Here is a 14,828-nt window from a genome sequence, read left to right as displayed (position 1 = left end):
CCCACAAAGGAGTGAGCCCCTCCCCAAGAGAAACGGATTATTGCAGGGCAGTCTCTACACTGGCTCAGGGCAGCCACCTGTGACTCTTCTATCCACCTGTGACTATGTAGGTGCTTCTTTCTACCCACTCTCTCCCTCTGCAAGGCAGCAGCCTCCGGGAATTCTCTGCACTGATCTCCCTCAAAGGAGGACACTTTCCTAAGGCCGCCCACCTGCAACGGTGCAGGCCACTTTCAGCAAAGCTGTCCCTTTCGGGGTAGCTCTTCCTGTCCACTTGTACTTAAGCAAGTGTCCTTTACTCCTCTGTCTTTTTCCCTAATAAACCTGCTCTTTAAATATAACTGAGACTCTGTCTCATGTAGAAACTAGTGTGGGGATCTCGCTGCATGCCGCTGAAAAGGGAGCTCTGGTACAACTTTACCCAGAGTGAACCCAAGAACCCAGAACTCCAAATATGACATCAAAATCATGGCTAAATATTTTCTTCACTTGCTTCTTTTAAGGGCAATGGCGATTCTATTAGTTTTTCTTAACTTTCTGTCATCTGTGCTTTCTGAAAATGAATGTTAATAATAACGTCTATACATACTTATTTGTGAATTGGCTTTTCTTTCTAAAACTAAAATGTTTCAAGGATGTCATGAACACATTAATGAATTTGAATTTGTCTACCTTTAAATTAAACTACTTGTTATAGTTTATAAGTTTTTTTTTCTTTTATAAAACTGATCATCAGCATTTACTTTTCTATTTAGATTCACAGTTAGGAATTATTCTGTGGAAAAATAAAAGTAAATAAACGTCATACTGGATTCTTGAAAGAACAAAGTACAGCATTCAACGTGTATTTTCCTTTTTGACTGTGTTATCTCTAGGTGGGTAATAAGGAAAGCAAACCAGTTTGTCTTGTTCTAATCTGTGGAAACATTTCATGGCTATTATTTAATATAAGTAGCAACTAGAGCAATTTGGAATCTGTTTTGGAACAAGGTGGGGTATAGATGTAAATATTTTTTAAAAGGCAAAACAGCAGGCTTCAGGCCACTTTGGAACTGTTGACTTCCTGATGCAGATTCAAAATTACAGGAAACTGCTAAAGTCATTTCTTAGTATAATCTGTGAACTGATTCTATATTTAAAGTGAAAGTGGACTTAAAATTTTCTTAATATATTCATAATATAAATCATTTAGTTTTACATGAAATCAGGGATTTAGGATTTCTTTATTATCAATATTTTATATTTAAACTTATTTCCTATCTGGAGATTGATATTCTCACTCATAACAAAGCTGTAGGGAACAGATTTTAGAAAAACATAATGTAAGAATTTCCTCTCAACTGTTTTCATTGCTTCCTTCTTTTTTGTCCTTTCCTCTCCACCCCACTCCCCACCCCCCATATTTGCCCTATGGTGAGTAAAATGTTATTTCACAAAGAGTTTTATGTTTGCAGTTTTCAAAGCCAACTTCTTGGAAATCAAACTTGCTTCAGCTTTTTTTTTTTTTAAAGTTCTCAACCACTGAGAGTTACATTTTCACTTTTGATTTGTTAAAACACAATGTCTTACAAATGCCGGGACCTTTGATATTTTTAGGTAAAGAAACAGATTCAAAATTGTAAGAAATCTTACTGAAATTTAGACACACGTATTCAAATGATGGAGGGCCCTTCTTTCCTCCTGTAAAAAAAAAATGCTAAGATATTCCCTTTCTTGTGGATTGTATTTTACTGTCTTGATTGCAAGCTCTGAAAAGAGGCTGAACTGGATTGCTGTTGAATCACAATGAGGTAGTATTAATATAAACACATTTCGGGGATCTCAGTCAACAGTAATAACTGGTTTCAGTGCTAGAGAAGTGATAGGTCCTTGGGAGAAAGGCCTGGAAGTATGGGGGAAATTGGAGAGGGAAGGGGAAAAGGCCTCAACAGAGAAGACAAGGCACTGTTTTCAGTGGTGGATTGCTGGAGAGGGCATGACCTTTAATTTTTGAAAGGACGTTTATTTGGGAAACTGAGTAGCGTTCACTTTGAAGGGGTGTAAGGAAGAAATGGAATGTTGTGGAAGTTTGACTTTAATGGACCCTGGGTGATCTGAGAACGTTTGGAGTCGGTTGGTCCGGGGGGGTTGGGGGGTTGGGGGCGAGGGCCACTCAAGGTCCCGGATCCATCCCAAGGAAGCGGAAAAGGGGGCACCTGGGTGCTCTTGAGAAAGACGAGGGCGGGGTTAGGGTCGTGGGGGAAAGCGGAGTTCAGCATGGGCTCCCGTCTCCGCGTGTAGAGGCGGCGCGGAGTGCCGCGCGGGGCATTTCCCACGGGAGGGGAACGCCGCTACCGTGTCGCGGCCCCTCTCCCGAGGCAACCAGCCTCCTCACGGCCCGGGCCGCGGCCCTCCCGCCCCGGCGGAGCCGCGCGGTGGATTGTGGGCTGGGGGCTGCGGCGGCCTCGCGGCGGCCTCCGGCGCTACCTCCCCAAACCTAGCCGGGCCGAGGCGGGCCGGCGGGGTGGGGAGAAGCAGTGGAGCAGGGAGCCGAAGCGCGAGGGGTAGTGGTCGCAGCGCGGCGGCGGCTCCCCTGGAGGCCGGGGATGTGGGAGAGGCGGTGGCAGCAGCGGCGGAGGCGGCGCTGCGGACCCGGGGGAAACTGCTGGCTGACAGGACGCCCGGGAGAGACGTGAGGGAGCCGCCGCTGCCGCCTCTCACCCCCGAGCGGAGCTGGGCTCGAGAGGACGGCCCTGTGCTCCCCCGGCCGACGGGCTAGCCGGCGCGGGGCGGGGGCGGGAAGCCGGGCTCGGGCCCAGCCGGGCTCAGGGCGGCGGCGGCCGCGAAACAGCAGCCTCGGCGCGACGTGGAGGGCTGGAGGCGGCGGCGATGCACTAGGCCTCTCCCAGGGGCGCCAGCCCGCGACCCGCAGGTACGTGTCGGCGGACTCCCTCGGCCCCAGCGTCTCGCTGCCCACCCTTCCCCGACCCACTGAGAAGAGAGGGGCCGAGACCCCACCCCCGGTGTCCCCTCCCCGGCCCTGGCCGACCGAGTTTCGGTCACAACTGACCGGCGCGGAGGCTTCCATTCTGCCCCGGCCACCGCCGCCTCCTCCCTTTCGCTCTGCCTCCGGGGTCGGGCCGGCAGCCGGCTGTGCTCCCTATTTCCAGTCCGAGGCCGCTCTAGCCCCCTAGCTCCTCGCGGATCCCGGCGCCGGAACTTCCACCAGCCGCCCTCAGTGCTGCCCCCAAACTTTGCCTTTCTTTTTTAACAGCTGGGCCTTTATCTCCCTGTCGAGCCTGCTGGAATAATTTACATTTTAGAAGTCATTTTTCTTCCAGGGAAAGCTCACCCAAAGCATTGCTGGGTGCTTTGCAGTTGGAGCAGTTTAGCACTCACTCAGTTGGTCATTAATTGGTTTCTTCAGTTTTGCTTCTTTCTATCTGCATTGACACAAAGGTAGGCCGCCCCTGCCCGCCGGTCGTTGACACGGGAACTTTTGCCTGCCCATTATAATTAGCCGCTTAGTCTGTCCAAGTGCTGAGTTCAGGATGGTATTTTTAGAATTTTCCCTGACCCGGGTGGCAAATTTTTTAAAAAAAAATTCCCCTTAATCAGCCTTATTTTTGGCATTTTGAGGCCCTTCTTCCTTTCGAAGAATTAAATTGTTTTGAGGGCTTTTTGTTTTTAATTGGCTCTATTTCTGATTTGCCTAAACCCCACTGAGATCTTCAATGGCAGATGCTTGCTAAGCAAGTGATATCGTGATAGTATGCTGAAAAACGCTTTTGTGGTAACTGAAACTAGATTTTGATGGGGTATTCAGGTTGACTTTTATTAGTCTGATGGAGAGTTCTAATTGGAAAAGTATCTTGAGAACCTTAGTGATTTCTGAGCAGTTATGCTGGAACAGAGGGAATGATGGGATTTGTTTGTTTGACTGTATTTATCTTGCAGTAAGAGTCTTATTTCCTAGAAATAGGTATTATTTCATGGTTCTTAGTGACCAACATTGCTCATGCTAGATTGGAATTAAAATGATCAATATGTGCAAAGCTTAGGTGATTGATAGTTGGGTTTGGAGGATTAGATAGTTGCAGTTTCATTATGATTTGGCTGTTTTAAAGTGATTCTTCAGGAACTTCAAAATTATTGTATTAGGGTGAGAGACATTCAGTCTGAGGATCATTTTAAAAATAAACAGTATTTTAGTGATTTTCTTTATTAAGAATGAATCACTACAAATCTGTAAGAACTGACTTGTTTTGCTGGTATGAATATTCATGTATTTTGTTTTCTAGAGCTACTGTAGCATTTAACTTTCTGAAATGTTTTTCATTATATTCAAATTATTCAAAGTTCACACAAAAGTAGATAATATGTTTATTTAGTGGAAAAGTTAAAATTTATTTCTTGGTAGGTATTGAGTTTTGTGTACAAATTAAAATAGAATTTTATATAACTCAGGAAATAGCAGACTATAGTTTGTTTGCTTTTTTTGTGACTATGGACTTTTTATTAGTTATCTATTATTGTGTAACAAGTACCTCCACATTTAGGGGCTTTAAGGTAGAATACACGTTTATTCCCTTACAGACTTTCTAAGGGTAGGGAATCTGGGCATAATTTAGGAGGTTGGTTCTGACTTGGGATATCTCAGAAGTTTAGTTAAGAAGTTGGCTGGGGTTTTTGCAGTCTGAAAACTTGATTGGGCTTGAAGGGTCTGCTTCCAAGATCACATGCTCACATGGCTTTAGTGGTTTGGACTTCCCTTAGGGTTGTAGGATCTATCTAGCCTTTTGATAGGACCTCCTGGATGATTTCCATATTATAGGTATGCAGGGGGAAACCTTGTATTCCTCACTGTGTTCTTGGAGGCTGGCAAATAAATCACTAGATTGATAATGAAAGAAAACCAAAATGAAGTTTAATAATAACATGTATACCTCCTGATACAGGGAGAATCCTGGTGACATCAAGTAATTCAGAATTTGTTCTCAATTACATTCCATTTCCTGTCGATAGAAGTTAATTAAAATTCCTCTTTCCTGTGGTTTGCTTTTTACAAACGCTTTTGAGATACCATTAACAAACAATAAAGTGTGCCCCTAAACATGTAAATTTCAGTGATTTCTAGTGCATTTTCAGATTTGTGAAACCATTACCATTTCAGAACATCTTCACCACTTGGGAAGAAACCTTGTTGCCATTAAGTTACTCTTCATTCTCTCCCCACACCTTTCCAAAACCTAATTTGCTTTCTATCTCAGTATTTGCTCATTGTTGTATCAGCTCATAACAAAAAAGTTATTTAAAATCCGTTTATTTGTTTAAAATACTTTGTGTCAGAGTAAACAATTGTTGGCATTAGTAAGTGACGATATGAACAACTGACAAACTTGTTGTCAGCATATTTTAATGCAAAGTTTGTAGAAAGAAAAAAGTCAGCATGCTGCATGGCTTCAGTGACCCCGAGATGTGGTCTGGTCAGGTGTGTGTCAGTAAGATAAAATTGAAGTAATATTTTTTGCCATCGAATTTTAGGATATCAGGTCTGGAAAAGATCTTAAAGGTCAGCAACTCCCTGTTTGCTTCACAAATAGATGACAGGAACCAGATGAGGAAATATGACGAGTGGAAGCTTTACTCTCTAGAATGCATGGCTCACGAACCACAAAGGCCATTTAAGGCTAGAAAGGTGGATTTGAAAATTTGAATTGTTTAGATTCTGTGTATGTCTGTATGCATGTTGTGTATATATATATGTATGTTCTTTGTATATGCATACAGGTGTATAGGTCAGAGGTGTGGGCGCGGCGGTGAGAGGATTCATCAGAGACAGAGTGGGGAGCAGGACTAAACAGGTAGATCAAGGTAGTACATTGTGGAGGGGAGCAGCTGCCAGGTCAGGAAAGGTCTGCCAGGCCATGTGGGTCACCTCCTTAGTGGGGAATTGAACTCATGCTGCAGTGGCTGCAGTAGCTTCATCTGCTGTGCTTTAACCCATTGCACCACCAGGGAGGGCCTGAGAAGAGAAGTTTTTAAACCTACTCACTATTTGTAAAATCTCATCTCTTTTAAAAATGTTTTCTATTTCTATTTATCAACCTTTTTTAAACTTTTTAAAAATATATATAATAGTTTATTTTTACATCATTTTGTACATTTTTCACCTCAGTTGTAATCCCCGTGGGTTTCCCATCACCGAGTCACCCTTGTGCCATCACCATAGTCCCGTGCACTTCCCCACCCCCCATTTTTGATCCCATTCCCCACTCCACCCCCACAAAATGTCTCTGGTATATGGCTGTTCATTATTCTTGTTATTTTCTCGCCTGGTCCATTATACTCCTGCTATGAGCGAAAACATCCGGTACTTTTCTTTCTCTTTCTGGCTTATCTCACTAAGCATGATCTTTTCCAGCTTCATCGAAGTGGCTGCAAAAGACATGTGTTTCTTTTTTTTTTTTTTTGGTTGCTGAGTAACATTCCATTGTATATATGTACCACGTCTTTTTTTTTTTTTAAGATTTATTTATTTGTTCATACAGAACTGGGGTACAGGCCAGAGACTCAGGGGCGGCGAGAGGCTTCACCAGAGACAGAGTGGGGAGCAGAACAGGCAGATCGACGAAGTACACTGCTGAGGGGAGCAGCGGGTGGGTCAGGAGAGGTCTGCCACACCGTGTGGTCACTCACCTCCAGGGAAGGCTGGAATCGAACTCATGCGGAAGTGGCTGTAGCTTATCAGTGCTGTGCTTTAACCTGCTGCACCACCAGGGAGGGCCTATACCACATCTTTTTAATCCAGTCATCTACTTTTGGGCATTTGGGCTGCTTCCATGTTTTTCCAATTGTAAATAAAGCAACAATAAACATGGGGGTGCAGGTATCTTTTTCAATCAGTGTTTTTGTGTTTTTTGGGTAGATACCTAGGAGTGGGATTGCTGGTTCGTAGGGAAGCTCCACGTTAAGCAGTTTGAGGAACCTCCAAACAGTTTTCCATAGTGGTTGTACTAGTTTGCATTCCCACCAGCAGTGCAGGAGAGTTCCTTTTTCTCCACATCCACACCAACATTTGTTGTTGCTAGTTGTTTGAAGATGTGCCATTCTCACTGGTGTGAGGTGGTATCTCATTGTGACAACCTTTTTTTTTACATAAAAAAAAAATGTCTTTTCTACATATCAGTTCATAGTTCGTAACATTTAGGGCTGAATTAACTAAAATATGTGAGCTGAATGGTAAAAAATACTCTCCTGAATTTTGTTAACTGGTCAACTTTCACAATCATAGGAAAGTATGGATGTAAATAGTGCTCCAGTAAGAATTTCAGTAAGATTATTCTTGGTAGTCTGAAGAAGTTGCAGATAGTGTTCAGAATAAATCATTTGTGGTATTACCGTCTTTCCCCTGACCCCTATATGGTGAATTTAAAAAATGAATCTTAGAAAGTTGGGTGAAGTTTTCATGGCAAAATGATACTGATTTAGAAAATTTCATATTTAACTAATTGAATTTTTGACTAAATGAAGTTCAGTGAGTGGGTGTGTATGAATGTTGTGATGGTTAATTATATTTTATGATTTCTTTTCCTATGGAGTGAATAGGAATATTTGAAAGCATAATAAGAATGTCAAGAAAGTTTATGCCTTGTTTGTTTTGGACAATTTAACTAAACTTAGGGATATTAGGACCAGGTTGTGAAGAGTTTTAAAACTTGATAGACTTTATATATGTGTTTGTCAAAGAATTCATAAGGTAAGAGGGACCTAATCCAATCTGAATTTTAGAAGAATGATTCTGAAGCTGACTGAGGTTAGGGCAAACAAAGGACTTTTGGTAGGAGACCCTCAGAGTAGTCTAAATTGCAAATAAAATCCAGAATTAGAGCAGTGACAATTGGAATGTAGAGCAAAGAGTAGATTTATGGTAAAATTTGAATTTAGAGGACAACCCAAGTTGCTGTAGAAATTGAAAACATGTAGAGAGCTTGGAGCAAGTTGGCTCTAGGTTTCTAGTCTGGGAAATTACATAGATGGTGTTGCTATTAATTGAGCTAGAAAAGGAATGCATAAGGAGAGATGTAAGTACAGAGGATAATGAGTTTAAGTTTGGGTATTTTGAATTTTAGGTATCTCTAACACTTGTAAGAAAAGATGCCCGGTAGGCGGTTGTAAATTTGGGTGTGGGACACTGAAAAGAGAATAAGAGTTGAGAAAGATCTGGAATCTATCCACTTTTCTCCAACTCCTTTACCATTATATGAATTCAGGCAACTGTCATCTCTCACCTAGGTTATTGCCTATTTCCTGCTTGGTCATTTTAAGTCTTGGTTTTCTCCAACCCATTGTTTCTGCTGCAATCCATAATCTTTCTGAAGTGCAAATCTGAGTCTATCATTCCTCTATTTATTTACTTGATTTTGGTTTATTCTCATAATGAAATGAAATCCACATACCTTATTACTTTTAACAGAGTTGTAATTTTATTTAAATCTTTTCCCAGCTGTTTTTCCTCTTGCTTCCAAAATACGTACTTTTCTCAGACATACTTAATTGTTATGGTTTCTGACACTATGCATCTCTGAGCTTTTGCACTTACTGTTCCCTATTCCCACTTTGTTGTTCTAATGAAAAGCTCCCTTCTTCCTCCATTTGTCTGATTGATCTGTACTTTGGTTCTTGGAAAGTCTTCATTTGTTGTTTTTTATTGAAAAAATTTAATCCCATGGAAAATTGAAAAAATACTAGAAGGAACTTTGTACACATAAATATACACATACATTTCCCTTTTGCCGAACTTGAAAACAGTCTGTTGATGTGGTGGTTCATACCTAAATACTTAACATGCACCGCTCCACCCCCCAGTTACAGGAATATTCTTTTACACAACTACAGTATCACTGCAACACTTAAGAATACCAACAACTGCTCAGTAACATTATTTATAGTTTCATTTCCCCATCTGTCCACCAAACCTCCCACCTATCACCCCTAGTACAGGATTCACTCAATGTTCATGCACTTCATTTCACTTAATGTGTCTCTTTTGGTCTTGCCCAGTCTGGCCTAGTTCAACAGTTTCCCTCTGTCTTTTCCTTTCAAAAGTAGAAGTATTTGTCCTAGAGTATGGTTCATATCCCTACTTAATCTGTTTCTTAATGATTCAATTCTCACACAGGTGATATGTATACCGACCACTTTCTTACATCAGGACCTTTATCACATTGTCTGCTGTCCCCTGTTAGTGATAGCAGCTTGGTAAAGTTGGAAACTGACTGATGTCTCTGCTACTTAATTGCAAAATAACCCATAGTGTGATACTTGTGGTCATGTAAATATTCTCTTCCTAACAACCTTTTAACCAATGATTTCAGTATCTATTAGTATTATTAAATACTATTAGTATCCCTGCTAAAACCAATCATTGTAATAGAAAATTACAAATAATTTTCTAACTTTATTCCATTTGCTTTTTTTTTGTTTGTTTGTTTTAACCTTCAGTGACTTTTGAGTGCAGAAGGGTCAGGTTAGATGAAGGTCTATTGAATTTAAATAATCAGGTTTGTTTTTTTTTTCTTTTCTCACCTATTCCAGAGCCAAACAAGTGACAAGGATGGTATATAGATTGCTAAGAAGTGGACCAAAGAGATGATAGAGCATTTCAATGAAGGTGAAGTGAGAAGTAGCTTGAGAAGACAGAATTTTAATTAAATACTTGAAAAAAAATTTTGATGGGTTGATGAAAAGATAAAGATAGGAGAGTAATATAAAGAACAAGGTTTCTGATTAAAAGAGGAGAGGTAAGATTAAGAACAGTTGGTTGGGAGAAATCAATACTGTACCTCAGAAAGGTAGGAGTTGGTACAGATAAGGATTGGGTATACTTGGGAATGAAGGGAAGTCAGATGAGGATTTTTTTTTCTTCTTGTTTCTTTTGGGGGCGTGGGGTATGACATTAAATGTATCTATTACTTTTTGAGCATGGGATTGATGGAGGTAGACCTAGGGAACATGAAGAGTGTGATGAAAATTTATAATGACTACTGTGGGGAAAGAAAGGTGTTTCACTGTGTATAAAGGAAAGGGCAGAGCCACATCTGAGATAGGAAAAATTCATTTATTAAGTAGAAAGTTGAGTCAGATGATCTTTTAAAGCTCTGTCCAACTAGGACAGTTTTTTTTTTTTAAGAGTAATATAATAGTTCATTTTTACATCATTTTGTGTATTTTTCCGTATCAGGTGTAATCCCCGTGGGCTTCCTTCACCAAATCACCCATGTGCCATCACCATAGTCCAGTGCATTTCCTTCCCCTCACTGTTTTTGATCCCATTCCCCACTCTACTCCCACAAAATGTCTCTGGTATATAGCTGTTCATCATTATCATTATTTTCTTGCCTGTTCCATTATTCCTGCTATGAGAGAAACCATCTGGTATTTTTCCTTTTCTTTCTGGCTTATTTCACTAAGCATGATCTTTTCCTGCTCCATCCATGTTGCTGCAAAAGACATGTGTTTCTTCTTTTGGCTGCTGAGTAATATTTCATTGTGTATATGTACCGCATCTTTTTAATCCAGTCATCTTCTTTTGGGCATTTGGGCTGTTTCCATGTCTTTCCAATTGTAAGTAAAGCAGCAATAAACATGGGGGTGCAGGTATTTTTTGAATCAGTGTTTTTGTGTCTTTTGGATAAATACCTAGGAGTGGGATTGCTGGGTCGTAGGGAAACTTCATATTTAGCAGTTTGAGGAACCTCCAGTTTTCCATAGTGGTTGTACTAGTTTGCATTCCCACCAGCAGTAGAGTTCCCTTTTTCTCCACATCCTCACCAACATTTGTTGTTGCTAGTTGTTTTAAGATGTGCCATTCTCATTGGGGTGAGATGGTGTCTCATTGTGATTTTAATTTGCATCTCCTTATTACAAGTGATGTTGAACATTTTTTCATATGCTTGTTGGCCATCTGCATTTCCTCTTTGGAGAAGTGTCTTTTTAGCTCTTCTGCCCATTTTTTGATGGGGTTGTTTATTTTTGTTGAATTTCATCAGTTCTCCATCTTTGTGATTAATCCTTTATCACTAGTTTTGTGTGAGAAAATTTTTTCCCAATCAGTGGGATATCTGTGTGTTTTTTGTAATGTCTCTTTTGCTGTACAGAGCTCTTTAACTTGATGTAGTCCCATCTATTTATCCTTGCCTTTACTATCGTTGCATTGGGTGCTCTATCTTTAAAGATGTTGCTGAAGTGTATGTTGTGTAGTGTTTGGCCCATCTTTGCTTCCAGGTATTTTATGTTTTCTGTTCTTATGTCTAGGTCTTTAATCCACTTCGAGTTGATTTTTGTGTATGGTGTAAGGTAGTGATCTAGTTTCATTTTTTGCATGTAGCTTCCCCAACTAGGACAGTTTTTATATCTCATCAACTTTACTCCAGTGGGTTCTTCGATATTTATTTAAATGTCTTCCAGAGTATAATTTCCAGCTTCTCTGTTTCCTCATCCCTCGCCTCCCACAAGTCCAATTTTTGTCATTAAAATTGCTTCTGTATTTACTCATTTCATCATCATTTTCTGATACTCATTCCCTTTACTGGCATGGCTTTCAGAATTAAAGTTTTGGCTATATTAACAAGTGCTGGCTACTTTTCTGGTGGTAAATTCTGTCCTCCCATCGATTTATTGCCTCCTTTTTCCCCCACTGTCTTCCCAACCTAGAAACTGAGACAAAAGATTGTCATCAATAGAGGAAGTTTGGGATTTTTTTTTTTTTTTTAAGATTTATTTATGCACACAAGGACTGGTGTACAGGCTAGAGGTATGGTGGGGGGGGGGGTAAGAACATTCACCAGAGACAGTGAGAGTGAGGAGCAGAATAGACATGTTTACTGAAACACACTGCTGAGGGGTGCAGCGGATGAGGCAGGAAAGGCCTGCTGCAACATGTGGGGCACCTCCCAGGCCGGAGTGGGAAGCCCCAGAAGCCGGGATCTTGAAGTTTAAATTTATTTAAACTGGCGTATGGCATAGTGCAAATGTTAATGCATACAGGTTATTTAAAAAATAAGATGTTTGAAATAAGAGTGGTAATGCAATTATTTACTATTTGCTAAGTAAGTATTGTACCATGAGCTTACATAGTTATGTAAGTTATATTTCACTTAAATCTTACCACATTACAGAGGAAGATAATGTTGCTATCCATTGACAAATGAGGAAACAGACTTAGGATGGTAAGAAAGTTGTCAAAGGTCATACAACTAATAAATAACAGAAAATTATGCCAGTTTTCTTATCTAGCATATTATACTGTGTTGAAAGACAGTGGTATCCTTTATTTAATTCATTCTTGTGATTGGTTTACACAAGTGGTGAATTTGGTTTACAGATTATATTTTTTAACAAAAAATATACAGATTATATATTTTAACTAAACAAACTCTGAAATGTCCTATTAACCTAAAATGATTCCTGTAGAAAAACTCAGATGAAAGATAATACTATCAGTGGAGCCACAAGTAAACAACATGCAGAGCTAAGTTTTCCTATTCTTAATATAAGCTTTCCAGTAGCCATACAGGGAAGTACTCAAGAGAGTTGTCAAGCTTAAGAATATCTTGTGTGTTGTTTTTAATTAAAGAAAATTCCAAATTTGCTGATTTTTTTTTTCGGAGATGGTATGTGGCTGATAATAATAATGTTTGCCCATGTAATAGTTAAATGCACACCTACACACATCACATTCAATCTGCCCTTTTAAGTGTTTTTTCTTAAATAATAAGTTGATTTTTCTGGAAACATGTTGTGAATGTGTTTTGGAAGTCAGTGTTTGGAAATACTCCATTGCTTTATGATTTTGATAAATTATGAACTTCAAAAATTCAGAACAGAATTTTCTGTTTGGTTTTAAAAATTCTAAATAGAAAGTTTAGGAAATGTAATTAGTGCTTCAGTAATTTATATCTTCTGTTGGTTTCTAATATTTGTGAGAAATGTATTTTTAGCAAATAGTAAAGCCAAGTAGTTAAACAAATTGACCTGAGAACCAAACCCTTGAAACACTACTTCATAAATTTATTAAATCAAGATTTTTAATAATAGTAAGGCATACTAAGTCAGCCATTGCTATCATTTAGAAATAAGAGGTAAAAAGTATTTTTGTGCTATTATTTGTTTTTTAATGTCTCCCCCTTTAGTCATCTTTCAGAATTTTCCATCTAGTGAATAACTAGATGATACTTAAAGATAATGTTTGAGTTTTGACTGGATCCTGTTTTAAAAAGAAATATATTTTTGATACAATTTGGAAATACTGTACATGGTTTGGATGTTAGTGATATTTTGGAATTATTAGTTTTCTTAGGTATATTAGTAGAATAATGAGACTATGGGGACTATCTTTGTATTGAGGACATGGATTCTAAAGCATTTAGGAGTATGATGTAATGTGCAACTTACTTTCACATGATATAGCAAAAAATACACTCAATTAAAATATTTTGAAATGAGGTATGACTGTTTCATGTCCTAGTCTTTCATGTTTCTGTCTGTATATTTTTAAGTTTTCATAATAAAAGATTGGGGGAATGAAACTATGTGTGAAATGTCAAATAGAAAAATAATGCAAAGTGAGTATGAGTGAAATGAAAAACATTCCATTTGTAACTGGTAATCTCAAAATGGCAATTATTGTACAACTTCAAATGGAGGAAACACTGTCAATAGATTTTAGTTAAAATTAATGTTGCAGAATAATACCATTTGTAGAAAACTATAAGTCCTTAAAAGCTGAATGAGAGGCCCCTGAGGTAAACATTTGCCTTAAGCGTTACTTATATGCTGTGGGAAAATTTTCTTTCTGACTTCTATATTGGAATAACTACAGAAAATATTAAATGCTACAAATTATTTATAATCAGCTCTGAGCTACTCATGAAATTGCCTAATATAGGTAAGCTTTTAATAACAAAAGTCTCTTTTCTTCTCTGACATTTCAATCTATACAAAAATATTACCAGTGGCTGAAACATAAATATGTTAGTTCCTCTATTTCCCTTTTCTGGTTTTTAATAAATGAAAACCTTTTGAAGCCTGACTTCTATTGTGTTTCTATTGATAAAATACCATGGCCCCGTTAAATGGTCTCTGCTTCTGGTCTAAGCTGTTTTGTACATTCCTTTAGGACTAATCTTCTAGAAACTTTTCATCCTGTCATACTGTAATGTAGTTCAGAAAACATTAATATTATTCATTACATTATAAACAAACTCCCAAGTTTCATAAACTGGTACTTAAGGCTTTAAAATCTGATGATTATCTTAAAAAAAAAAATCTAATGGCTATCTTCCTGTCTAGTCATGTTTCATTATCTGTGGATAATCTTTGAGAGAGGCTAGTCTAAATGACTCTCTAAGTCATCATGCTACTGAAGTATCTTCCTTAAGGATGGGCCCTTCCAGGAATAGTTACAACATCTAAGTCCTCTTCTCTTTTCAGAGATCATTTAAAAATTCATTTTAAAATTATATATCCTAAGAAAGCAAATACACATTTACTCCAAAATATGAAGTAAAACAAAACAAAAAGACCCTAGCTTTGGGTTTCCCTGGTGGCGCAAGAGGTTAAAGCACAGCACTGTTAAGCTATGCACAGCACTGTTAAGCCATCCACAGCTACTGCTATACAAGTTTGATCCCCTGTCAAGGACCTGACCCACATGGGGCAGAGACCTCTCTTGTCTCATCCGCTTCTCCCCTTATCAGTGTATTTCAGTCAATCTGCCTGTTCTGTTCCCTGCTCTGTCTCTGGTGAACCCTCTCACCCCCACACCTCTGCAACCCAGTTTTTGTATG

At 39.1% G+C, this 14,828-nt stretch overlaps 1 protein-coding gene across 2 annotated transcripts in view; it reads left to right on the top strand.

The window, feature by feature from the left end:
• The first annotated feature begins 2,410 nt into the window (after positions 1-2,410).
• VPS54 (vacuolar protein sorting 54 homolog (S. cerevisiae)) overlaps positions 2,411-14,828 on the top strand; it is a 74,660-nt gene continuing 62,242 nt past the window's right edge. For both annotated transcript variants that reach the window (XM_004691446.2, XM_004691445.2), the window contains exon 1: positions 2,411-2,911. The gene's annotated coding sequence lies outside the window, so the exon portion shown is untranslated. The remainder of the gene's footprint in view (positions 2,912-14,828) is intronic.

Source organism: Condylura cristata, unplaced genomic scaffold (assembly GCF_000260355.1).
Source record: "Condylura cristata isolate star-nosed mole 26May11 unplaced genomic scaffold, ConCri1.0 scaffold00031, whole genome shotgun sequence".
Taxonomy (NCBI): Eukaryota; Metazoa; Chordata; class Mammalia; order Eulipotyphla; family Talpidae; genus Condylura; species Condylura cristata.
The sequence above is the reverse complement of the archived record's forward strand: the minus strand, read 5'-3'. Positions and strand labels throughout refer to the sequence as shown.